General features: G+C 46.1%; 1 pseudogene; it reads left to right on the forward strand.

The window, feature by feature from the left end:
• The window catches only part of LOC137833204 (protein ALTERED SEED GERMINATION 2-like), a 36,015-nt pseudogene extending 25,174 nt beyond the window's left edge, over nt 1–10,841 (forward strand).
• The last annotated feature ends 1,645 nt before the right edge of the window (nt 10,842–12,486 follow it).

Here is a 12,486-nt window from a genome sequence, read left to right on the forward strand (position 1 = left end):
AGATCCACACCATAGCTGGCGGATTCTCCGGCGGGGGGTGCACTGCGTCGCAACGCAAGAGGTACGCGAGGTCGGTAATGTCAGTGGAAATCTTTAAGGATCACTCGCCCGACGTGGACATCACGTTCACCAAGGGGGATCTTAGGGACGTGGTGCCTCACGACAACGACCCTATTGTGATCTCGCTTGTCACGGCGGGAAGGACTGTCCACCGGGTGCTGGTAGACCAAGGAAGTTCAGCAGATGTGATGTTTTGGCCGACTTTTGAGAAGTTACAACTGTCCCCCGATCAACTGAGACCGTATGGGGGCTGCTTGTACGGTTTTGTCGGGGACCAAGTGGAGGTGAGGGGGTATATCGAGTTGAGGACGACCTTCACTGACGGTTTGGCCTCACGAACGGAGAAGATCAGGTATCTTGTTGTAAACGCCCCGTCAGCGTACAACATACTGTTGGGAAGGCCAACGCTCAACAGAACAGAAGCTGTGCCTTCGACAAGGCACATGAAGGTCAAGTTGCCGTCTATGGAGGGCATGATCATCATTATTTGCTCTGACCAGAAGGAGGCGAATAAGTGTTACGAAAACAGCCTTAAGAACAAGAGGTATGTGTGCCACGTAACCACAACACCTCCCCCTGGCGTGGAGCCGGAGCGCGAATCCCGGCGAGTTTCGGATACGGCGTTAGAGGTGGTCGCCGAGGACGATGTGCCGATGGGGAATGTAGAGGCGAGGTCAGAGAGCTGGGAGGGAGAAAGAAACTGCTCGGAGACCGCCAGAGAAACCGGTATCGCGAGGGCGCTGATCGCCAGCGAAAGGAAACCTCAGCCAGTAGAGGAATGGCTCGAGAAGGAGATCAACGGTAAGGTGTTTAAGTTGGGAAGAACCCTGGATAGTGAGACACAAGACCAAATCGCCAAGGTGATAAGTAGACACTTGGATGCGTTTGCGTGGGCTGCTTCAGATATGCCGGGAATCGACCCCGATTTCTTGTGCCATCGTTTAGCAATGGACCCCCAAGTCAGGCCCATCCGCCAAAGAAGAAGAAAGTTCAATGAGGAGAAGAGACAGGCGATCAAGGAAGAGACACAGAAACTCCTTGCAGCGGGCCACATCAGGGAGATCCAATATCCAGAATGGCTCGCTAATGTTGTTCTGGTCAAGAAGAGCAACGGAAAATGGCGGATGTGTGTTGACTTTACAGACCTGAACAAGGCCTGCCCAAAGGATTCTTATCCTTTGCCAAGCATAGACGCCCTGGTAGACAGTGCATCGGGGTGCAAGCTGTTCAGTTTTCTGGATGCCTTCTCGAGGTACAACCAAATCAAAATGCACCCCATGGACGAAGAGAAGACCGCCTTCATGACGGAAAGGTCATGCTATTGCTACAGGGTAATGCCCTTCGGGTTGAAGAATGCAGGGGCCACATACCAAAGGCTGATGGACAAGGTGCTCGCACCCATGCTCGGAAGGAATGTGCAGGCACACGTCGACGACATGGTCGTGACGTCCCTGGAGAAAGACAAGCACATCGCCGACTTGGAAGAGTTGTTCATCACGATAGCCAGGTACAAGCTGAAACTGAATCCTGAAAAGTGTGTTTTTGGTGTAGAAGCAGGGAAATTTCTGGGGTTCCTCCTGTCGGAGAGGGGAATCGAGGCTAACCCCGAGAAGTGCGCCGCCATTTTGGCAATGAGGAGCCCCGCCAATGTGAAGGAGGTGCAGCAACTCACGGGGCGGATGGCCGCCTTGTCCCGATTCGTATCGGCAAGCGGAGAGAAGGGCCACCCATACCTCCAATGTTTGAAAAGGAACAACAGGTTTGTTTGGACAAAGGAGTGTGAGGAGGCCTTCGTAAAGCTCAAGGAATATTTGGCGAGCCCTCCAGTTCTGTGCAAGCCCCAAGCCGTAACACCGCTCAGGCTGTACTTTGCCATAACTGAGAGGGCGATCAGCTCAATGCTCGTGCAGGGTCAGGATCAGATCCAAAGGCCCATATATTTCGTTAGCAAGGTGCTGCAAGGCCCAGAGGTGAGGTACCAGGTCCTAGAAAAGGCAGCATTAGCGGTTGTATTCTCGGCAAGGAGATTGCGCCATTACTTTCAGAGCTTTACGGTATTGGTGATGACTGATCTGCCAATCCAGAAGGTTTTGAAGAAACCCGATGTGGCCGGAAGGATGGTGAAGTGGGCAGTCGAGCTGTCGGAGTTCGACATCAAATATGAACCCCGGGGATCGATCAAGGGGCAAGTCTTCGTCGATTTTGTGGTCGAGTTGTCCTCCGAAGTAGCATAGAACGCCGAGGATGACTTTTGCTGGGTACTCTCGGTTGATGGGTCGTCCAACCAGCTGGGCAGCGGGGCTGGGGTCATTTTGGAAGGGCCCAACGGAGTGTTGATAGAGCAATCATTGAGGTTTGCTTTCAAAGCAAGCAACAATCAAGCAGAGAGGCTTTGATCACCGGAATCCTGCTGGCGAAGGAAATGGGGGCGAAAGTGCTGATGGCCAAGAGCGATTCGTTGTTGGTCACTGGACAAGTGACTGGCGAGTTCCAAGCCAAGGACCCGCAGATGGCAGCCTACTTGGAGTACGTGCAAGAGCTAAGGAGATCTTTCACTTCATTTGAAGTGGTGCACGTGCCGAGAGAACAGAATGCCCGAGCTGACTTGCTAGCCAAGCTCGCCAGTTCGGGCAAGGGGGGCAGGCAGAGGACTGTCATTCAAGAAACCTTGAAAGCGCTTCGAGCATTCGTGGCAGACCACCAGGTTCTTCATGTTTGCATATCAATGGAAAGAACGGCGAGAAGTCATAGATCCCTAACGCAGGAAACTCTGAGGACGCCGAGGGTCTAAGCGCGCCCAGCGGAAGGGGTGAGATCGATGCAAGTTTGCGCTGTCCACGAACCAGACACGTGGATAACGCCATACCAACGCTATTTAGCGGATGATGTGCTTCGAGTTGACTCAACTGAGGCCAGAAAGATAAAGAAGAGCTCCAGCAAGTTTTCCCTTATTGACGGCGAGCTATACAGGTTTGGATTTACGCACCCTCTTCTTGTATGTGTACACGGAGAGAAGTGCACGAGGATTATGGCTGAGCTCCATGAGGGGATTTGCGGGAGCCACATTGGAGGTCGATCGCTGGCAACAAGGACTATCCGTGCAGGCTATTACTGGCCCACGATGCGAGAAGATTGCAAGAGATACGCCCAGCGTTGCAAGCAATGCCAACAGCACGCCGACTGGCATAAGGCGCCCCCAGAAGAGTTAAAGTCAATCTATAGTCCTTGGCCGTTCCACACGTGGGGAATCGACATCCTGGGACCCTTCCCATTGGCAATCAGACAAATGAAGTATTTGGTTGTGGCGATCGAATACTTCACGAAATGGATTGAAGCAGAACCAGTGGCCCAGATCACCGCACACAAAATCCAGAGTTTCGTATTGGAAGAATATTGTGTGTCGTTTTGGCGTGCCCAAACGTCTAGTATCAGACAATGGGACCCAGTTCGCAAGCCACCTGTTGAAGAAACTTTGCGAGGACATCGAGACACAACAAGTGTTTGCATCTGTGGAACACCCGCAAACGAATGGGCAGGTGGAGTCCGCTAATCGGGTTCTGCTCACAGGATTGAAGAGGTGGTTGGAAAAGGCCAAGGGGTCTTGGGCTGAGGAGGTTCCCCGCATAGTGTGGGCATACCATACTACTGAGCAATCGGGAACCCACGAAACCCCGTTTAGCATGGTGTACGGGTGCGACGCGATGATCCCAGTTGAAATCCAAGAGAGCTCCCTGAGGTTTCTAAACTTCGTGTCAGAAGACTCGAACGAAGAGAGGAGGATGAACTTGGATCTGCTGGATGAGGTCAGGGAGGAAGTGCGGGTGAAGGCCGAAGCAGTAAAGAGAAGGGTCGAGCACAAGTACAACTCCAAGATAAAGCCGAGGCAGTTCGGAGATGGCGATCTGGTGATGAGGAAGGCCCATCAATACGAGATGGAAAACAAATTGTCGCCCAAGTGGACCGGTCCATTCAGAATAACCGAAGCACTCGGGAATGGCGCCTACTGCTTGGAGACGCTGGAGGGAGGGGCGATCCCCCGCACATGGAACGCCACCCACCTCAAGTTTTACTACAACTAAGGCATTGTAAGTAGCAATAAACTCCAACAGTTTGAGATGTATCAGTTGAAACAATTTTTCAAGGGGGCACTCTTTTCCCCCGAGAAGGGTTTTTAATGAGGCCACCCAATAAAGAAAGTTTCGAAGTTTCTAGAAGTTTCCCAGTTATTAAATTTGCATGCTGTTTGCGGGGAAAGATCAAAAATAGTAAACCCAAATAGCATGCATCCAGTACAAAATTTTCGAAACGTGAAGTCTTTAAAATCCTCATCGCCACCCGGCGATCGGAGGTACAGGAACAAAGTTTTTAAGCCCTCACCGCCACCTGGCGATCGGAGGCACAAGTAGATTTAAATTTTTTCTGACCGCCGCTAGGCGAGAAGAGATTTAGAAAAGACCTCCTCGCCTCGAGCGAGCGAAGGCGAGAAAGAGATTTAAAAAGACCTCATCGCCTCGAGCGAGCGCAGGCGAGAAAGAGATTTAAAAGACCTCCTCGCCTCGAGCAAGCGTAGGCGAGAAAAGATTAAAGTCCTACTCGCCATGAGCGAGCACAGGCAAGAACAGATCGCAAGACCTCTTTGCGTGAGCAAGTTGAGGCAAGTTGAAAGCCCTCAGTGCATCCGGGGGGGAGGAGATGTAGCCCCTGGGCAAGTTGAGGCATCAGGAAAAGTTCTTCTCACCCTCGAGTGAGTTCAGGCAAGATGAAACTGAAAAGTCAGGGGTGTTAATGATCTCAAGTATAGGAAAGGAGGGTTGGAGAAGAACTCTTTCCCCTTGAGTGAGACACCAATGTTGACCTAGTAAGACCAGTTAAGTTAGAAGTTAAAGGGTGGTGGGAGAGGTTCGCAGAGGGCACCCCACCACCCAGATGATTGTTCTGAAACCCAGGGAGGTAGAGAAGGATCCGAAAGGTGGCTCTACCCCCAGATGGGGGAACAAGGAGATAAGCAGTCCCAGAATAAGAAGGTGGGAAAATCGGGAGCGGCCCCGTCGGGACGCGTTCGATTGAAAGGAAGGTGGCGTCGCCAGAAACCCATGTTCTAAGATTGAGGTATAAGGCGAACCGCATGGCAAGAGCCGCACAACCGAAGTTCTGAGCGACAATGTAGAGATGCCTTTGGCCCTTGATGGGTCAGGCGAGAGAAGTTCCAAGTGCTAAGTAAGTAATTTCGTACTAAACGTTATCGCTTCAAATTAACCATTTGTTTAAGTTAAGGTGGTTTGCAGAAAGTTAAGCACCGGTGAGTGCAAAGTGCGCTGAGTTTTAAAAGTTAAGTACAGGTTGGGGCGAAGTACATGAGTTAAGAAGCAGTTCGAAACAATTAATCGCACGGCAGATAAGTCGAAAGATTAACATACATATATATCTATATGTGTGCACATAAGTATTAAACAGTTCGAACATAATGAAAATATTACATACGGGTCAGAGTGAGGTACGAAGGGTTTTAAGGCGATGGATCAGCTGGGGGCACGATTTTGCCATCGACCACCTCGCTGTACACGGAGAACTCGGACAGGTCCAGATCGGGAAACTTGCAGGCGAATTGCTCTAGAGCTACCCCGAAGCCGGAAACAAGAACTTGGGCGGCCTCAAGCTGGAGCTCTTCGACTTTTTCTTTGAGCTCGTTGTTCTCTTCGCGAGCCCGGGCCAACTCAGCAGCAGTCTCGCCTAGTTCTTTGATCGCCTTATCCCGATCTTGCTCGACTTTACCCAAAAGAACTTCCCTTTCGGTTGACTTCTTCTCGAGCTTGGACACTTGAGCCATTAGCGATTACCCGGGTTCTTCGCCTCGAACAAGTACAAGAATACATCGACGGAGGCCGGGAATCCCAAGTGGGCGCAGAGAACCTGGTAAGCTCGCACGAACGCCCAGCTGTTGGGATGGAGCTGGGCGGGGGCAATGTCGAGCTTGGTCAGAAGCTCCCTCTCGAAGCGTGTGATGGGAAATCGGAGTTTGACCTTCTTGAACATGGTTGTGTATATGAAGCAGAAGGGGGTCTCGTCGCTCCCCTGGTCATCGGTGCAGATTGGTTCACCGGGAGGACAAGGTCGCACGACCATTCTGTCGTCATGCTCTTTACTGAAAGAGAGGTTTTCCCTGTCACCCTTCTTGAGGCGGAGGATGTCAAGGTCGGAGTTAACGGTTGAAGTCTCACCCAGCAAAGTTGCAGAGGCCCACGGGTATAGACGCTTATAATCTGGGAGAGGTTTCGCCATCGCGTTAGTTTGTGGTGGGTTTGGTTGTGGTTGGCTGGGATGAGAGGACGCGGGTCTCGCGACTCGGTCGGAAGGGACGTTGGAACCCCTTGGGGGGTCGCGGGAAGATGAGGGATTTGCCCTACGGGTTTTCGCCGGAGGGTTGCGAGGAGATGGAGGAGAGTTTGGTGTGGTTTTTGGACGAGTCATTGACGAAGCTACAAGAAGACGAAAAGGCATAAGAGTTCGCAAACAGGGGTTCGCAGAGAAAGGTTCAGAAACCCTAAGCGAAGAAAGAAGAAAACAAAACAGAGAAACATCCCACAACGTATGCTCCAGACAAGTATTGGATGATGCAAACCGATTAAAATGCAACAAATATCAGTAGGAGTGACAAAAGAGTTACCTTTGTATGATCGGAAGAGTGGTCAGAAAGATGGAGGTTGGGAGAATCGGAGCGTTCGCTGGAGCGTTTTGAGAGTTCGAAGAGAGGTGGAAGATAATGAAACAGTGAAATGACGCGAAGGGTTTAAGAGTTTCGAAGAATGTCAAACGTTGCAAGAAGTGCAAACGAAAGTGAACAATGGCCGTTGATGGGTCCACATGTCGAATGATCGAAGGAGTTGGTGAAATGTCAAGTCAGTGAACAGTTTTAGCGCCAACGCGCAAAGCCACGTAAGCCGCCGGATTTAAACCTCTTTAGTCTCCTCGCTGAACAAGTTGCAGCTCGAGACTGGGGGGCTTGTGTACCGACCAGGTCATCGGGTGTGATGACGTGTCTTGCACGTGCCTAGGTGGGGCGTGCTCAGTGGAACACGTAGGGAAGAAAAGATGGATGGTTCAGAGGTGAGCGTGGTCGCTGGTTCATGGAACTGGCGTTTTGCGATGAACATGCCCGGTTGTCGCCAGGTTGGCTCGTCATCGACGTATTTGGCGATTGGCGATCATGTAGCTTGACATCGCCGCAGGAAGCACGTCGCCAGATCTTCCGACAAGCTCAGATTGAAGCTGATAAAGGCCCAGAGGTGTAAGTTCAAGTGTACAACTCCAGTGAGGCGATTGTTGCGCCAGCATGGGGCGTGAAAGGAGTTTGGGTTGAGGGGACAGCTCGCCTATCAACGACGGGATTCCCAGAGTGGACATTCGTTGATGGCAAGGTTTCCCCAGCCAGAACATGCATGGCGCAGCGGTAAGGAGGGTGTCGTTAGAGACAAGCGATATCACAGAGATGGTGCACTTTGCTGCACTCGATACTCGCCTTGTCGGGTGGTGCTCTAGAGCATGTCGCGTGTTAGTTTACTCCTTGAGTTGAGGACTTAGCCGCGCGACTGGCTACTACGCAGAAGTGACGTTCAAGTTGCCCCAGCCCAGATGACGACACGTGTAGGGTTTGATGCTCTCAGTTACTCTAACCCAGGTGATGACACGTGTAAGGCTGGGAGAAATAAAGAAGTGACGCTCGAGTTATCCTAGCTCAGATGATGACACGTGTAGGGCTGGGTGCTACCTGCCATCCCAGCCCAGATGGCGACACGTGCAGGGCTGGATGCGAGCCACGCGTCCAAAAGCATAACGGCTTGGAGAGAGAAAAAACCTAGCTATAAAGGTAACCTTAACAGAATTTGCAGAGGTACGTTTTCATTACGGCTCATTCTGCTAGAGTTGTGTGCTTTTCAGTACGGTCCTACAGAGCATATTTTCTCTCAGTTTTTTGGGTGTTCTTGTCATTGACTTGAGCGTCGGAGCGCCACCAGCCGCAGAGGCGCCACCGTGTGTTTTTCAGGTTCTCAGAGAGGCTATCTGTGGTGTGGACTTGGAGGGCACGTGGTGTCAAGCTGGTGAGGAAGACTGTGACGAGGCAACGCTCTTGCGCTAAGTCAACCGGCGGGATCAGGAGGATTCATTGAATTTTGATAAATAATAGGTGGATCGTGATCCATCCATAAAATTAGATGGATGGATTTGATCCAATGTATGAAACGGATGAATTTACTTATGGATAGATCACATGGATGATTGATAAATGAATTGTTTTACCAACCCTATTGAAACCCAGAAGGAAACAGAGAAACCAAAGAGTATTTTGAAATTGAGACCATTTTATCTGTGATATCTTCATTTGAAGTTATAGGTGTCAACCCCAACTTGATAAAATTTAGAAAATATTTGTACAGGATTTCAAAAAGTTTATATTAAAAAAAAATTGAGATTGAAGGCATATTTGACAAAACAGTTCAGTATGTGTTTATGTTTTGCCTTTTTTTGGCTGGAGGAACTTGTGTATGGGTCTTTTTGACTTCATGCCATTTTGTTTGCATGTATACCCTGTTATAGTAGAACCTGCCTATTAAGTTTTAAAACCCATTATACTAATGTTATTTTGTTGCAGTTGGGTAGACATGAAGATGCTTTTGATTTTGCTGTTGCTTCCCATTCACTGGCCCACTCAAATCTGAAGTCGCAGAAAGAGTGGAGAATTTGAAGAAGGTTATTGCTTTAGGTATTGCTTAAAGAAGCTTGTGACCAGGTTCTGTAACATGCTTTATGTTTTGCTTTTGTCGACAAAAGATATTAGAGAGTACTTAACAGTTACTTTATTTTCATAACTGCTAAAGAAAAAATCTACTTTCAAATATTGCTCTTTATGATCAGAAAATTATGTACTATATTTTTAATATTTTATGTTGGACCTAACTGGTTTAACAGCCGAAGCATCAATATCTGGTGACGAGGCACATGATCTCGATTCAAATATTCTTCATGGAAGTTTAAATGTTAGAATTCACCGGAGAGGTGACTCTAGAGACAATGCAGGTGCTAGTGGCCCATGTGAATCACCTTGTTATCCGGTACATATTACTATCTTCAAATTTAATTATTGTTGGTGATTTCTCATTACTATGACAAAATATTTCTCTGTTTAAATTTTATTTCCTGGAGTTTTGTAATTGCTTCATTTGATTTTATTTATTTTTCTCTCTATTGGTTCTAATGCACAATCCTTGAATGTAATGGTTAGTGTTATGTGGAAATGGTGCAACAACATTTGAAGTGTTTTAGAAGTTTTTTTTTTTATTTATTTATAGGTTTTATTTGTAAAGGCCTTTTGATTGCTTGTCATTGCAGCCTGAAACAGCTGTTGATATGAACGTAGATTTATTGGCCACTGCAATATTGGGACGGACATAAAACAGGCCAATTTTCTTGGTTCTAGAGGTCTGTTATTTCTTTCACGCGTGATTTTGTAAATTATAATTGGTTCTGCATAGTGAGTCCTCATATACCAATCCAAATATAAAATTTTTTTTTTTTTTCGTTTCCTTATGGTTGCTATTAAGAATGAAGAAAATAAATATAAGATTGATATCCCTTTTATAGAATATACATGTTTTGGAGTGTTTATTTATAGATGAAAATAATAACAGAATAACATAAAACTATGGGGTAAGTTCGTTAAACAGTTGTTCTATATTGTTTGCACAGAAGAAATGTATTTTGTTGTTGAGGCATGAACCTAATATAAGCGGTTAGTTTTGAGTTCAAAGTTGGTCTGACATAGTTGGAAATTTGTTCAAGATCATCTCACATGTTTATTTGTAGGAGAGTATGTTGCCAGTGGAAGTGATGATGGCAGATGGTTTATTTGGGAAAGACGTACTGGTAGACTCATAAAAGTTCTAAATGGTGATGGATCTGGTAAACACTGTTTTCCTTATGATTTTCAGGTTTTATTTAGTCTTCTTTTGTTTGGTTGTCTGTAGCTGTTGTTTTCTTGCTGATGCTACAGCTGTAAATTGCATACAATGCCATCCATTTGATTTTGTTGTAGCAACCAGTGGGATTGATAGCACAGTAAAGGTGAGAATGGTGACTATATGATGCTAGTATTTCTTAAATGGAATAAAAACTTCAATCTCTGAAGCTTTCTGAGGGTACATTATTCTAGATATGGACTCCGAGTGCTCCTGTTCCATCTTCTGTAGCTGGTGGATCAGCAGGACCAGAAACTGGTGATGTGTTGGCTGTTATGGAGAGCAATCAACAAAATTTATCTGGTAGCCGTCTTTCTATAATGTAAGAATTTTAGACCTCATATTTTATTAATTGATGGTGGCAATGCACAGTAATGAGCATGACTTGTATTTTAGTCTGTCATTCTTCTCTTAATATTGGGAGGCTTTTTTGAAATACTTATTAACATACATGTCCATTTTTCTATATTACTCATCACCTCCAACTTTAGAGATCACAGTTATTTGATAAGAGCTTATTTAAACCGATTATTATGAAGTAAACGTCTCATCTTTGACAGTTTGTTAAGATCCATTATTAGATTTTTATTTGTGTTACACTGATATGCTTAATTATATTGGCCTATCCCTTAGTGTATTTTGAAAGAATCAACTATTCAGATATCTTTTGGGTTAAGTGATTTTGTTATCTGCAGGCCCTTTGACCTTATGGAACCGTTTAGATTGGAGGATTCGTTACGCATGGCTCCATTTGATTGTACTCAAAGTTAAAGGTTTGCTAAGTGTTGACATGCATGCTGATCTGTGATCCGTGATCGGTGATCCGTGGGTACGAGCTTTGACAATGGTAAAGAAGGGTAATTTGGAAAGTTGATAATAAATCCTGGATGTTATCCCTGACCTTTGATTTTGGTCAGATGGTATACTGTATTCACTTCCTCGACTGTTGACGGTTAAAAAAAAACAAGGAAAAAGTTGTAAAAATCATCTAATTGTAATGGTACAGTTTGTACAGTCTCTGATTTCAAATATTACATTTCATCTCTGTACAGTAAATGAGTTGGGAGAAATCTTCCAAATCTTTTAGTCTATGGCGGCCATTTTGTTGATCTCATTTAGGGTTTATTGATAACTTTGTCATTTTTTTTTCTTCACCTAATTTGTGTATTTGATTCAACTTTAAAAAAATATTTTTGTTTCCACCATTTATATTATTTAACTATAATTATTATTATTATTATTTAATCCAAGCATAGTAGTTACCTTTTTGCATTAAATATTTTGAAAGTCATTATAACATGTTATTATTGTTTTATATTTTCAATGGTGTTCATTTCCAATTTCAATATAATTTATAATTATGTGTAATGATGTTTTCTAATTCTTACTCTTTTATTTCATATCAGTCCATTTTAATTTAATGTATTAATATTTTAAATTTTAATATATGTATATTTGTAATTTATTTTTTTAATATATTAAAATATTTCATATATTTTAATATATCAATATTAATATATTTAATTTAATTTAATTAGTAATATATAGAGGTGATCCTGCCTGTTGACCAGAGCGCAAGAGCCTTGCCTCGTCAAAGGTGTCTTCCTCTGGATCGGCTTTGCACCACGCTAGCTTCCGTCCTTCACACCTCGATTCACCTCAAGAACCTGCAAAAGACACAGTGGCGCCGCTGCGGCCGATCGCGCTCCGACGCTCAAGTCAGTGACGGAACCACCAAAAACTCTAAGAGAGAAAACTAAGAACTCAAGGGACCGTGCAAAAACTCTCTCAGCGTACTCAAGTATTCTCAAGCGTAAAGAAGTGTTCTAAACGCGCGTACCTCAGAAGTTCGTTAGAATCCCTTATATACCTGTGCACTTTCTCTCTCCTGACAGTTACACCTCTGGACACGTGGCTCGCATCCAGCTGTACACGTGTCACCATCTGGAGCGTCCTCTGCTTGAGCGTCAGTTCTTACTCTTCAGGCTGTTCGACTAAGTTACCCATGCAATGAGCAACTCGGTGTATAGCTGCCTTGGAGCGCGATCTCTTCTGTGTGGCGAGTGCGGGGTGTCACCATGCACACCTTCTCTGTGGTCTCGCTGGCCGCCATCATGATTTGCTTCACTTGCTTCACCGTGCATGTCCTGGTAAGCTGTTCCCTGGCCTCAACCTCTGGCTAGCTAGGGAATGATCATCTGATAACTTCATCCTTCGCACTCGTGCCCTTTGAAAGCCTTGAACAAGCTTTCCTGATCTTTCGGCGATGTCCTCCTCTCGGCGATCTCTGATCACTTGGTCACCCAAGCTCGCATACGGCGACTACAACACAAGCCTGGTGACCGCCGGTTTAGATATGCTAGAGATCGGAGCACGCCAACTTAACGACTGGCGACTACACGAACTCCCCGATGTG

The sequence above is a fragment of the Phaseolus vulgaris genome, chromosome 6 (assembly GCF_051622355.1).
Source record: "Phaseolus vulgaris cultivar YP4 chromosome 6, ASM5162235v1, whole genome shotgun sequence".
In the NCBI taxonomy this organism is placed as follows: domain Eukaryota; kingdom Viridiplantae; phylum Streptophyta; class Magnoliopsida; order Fabales; family Fabaceae; genus Phaseolus; species Phaseolus vulgaris.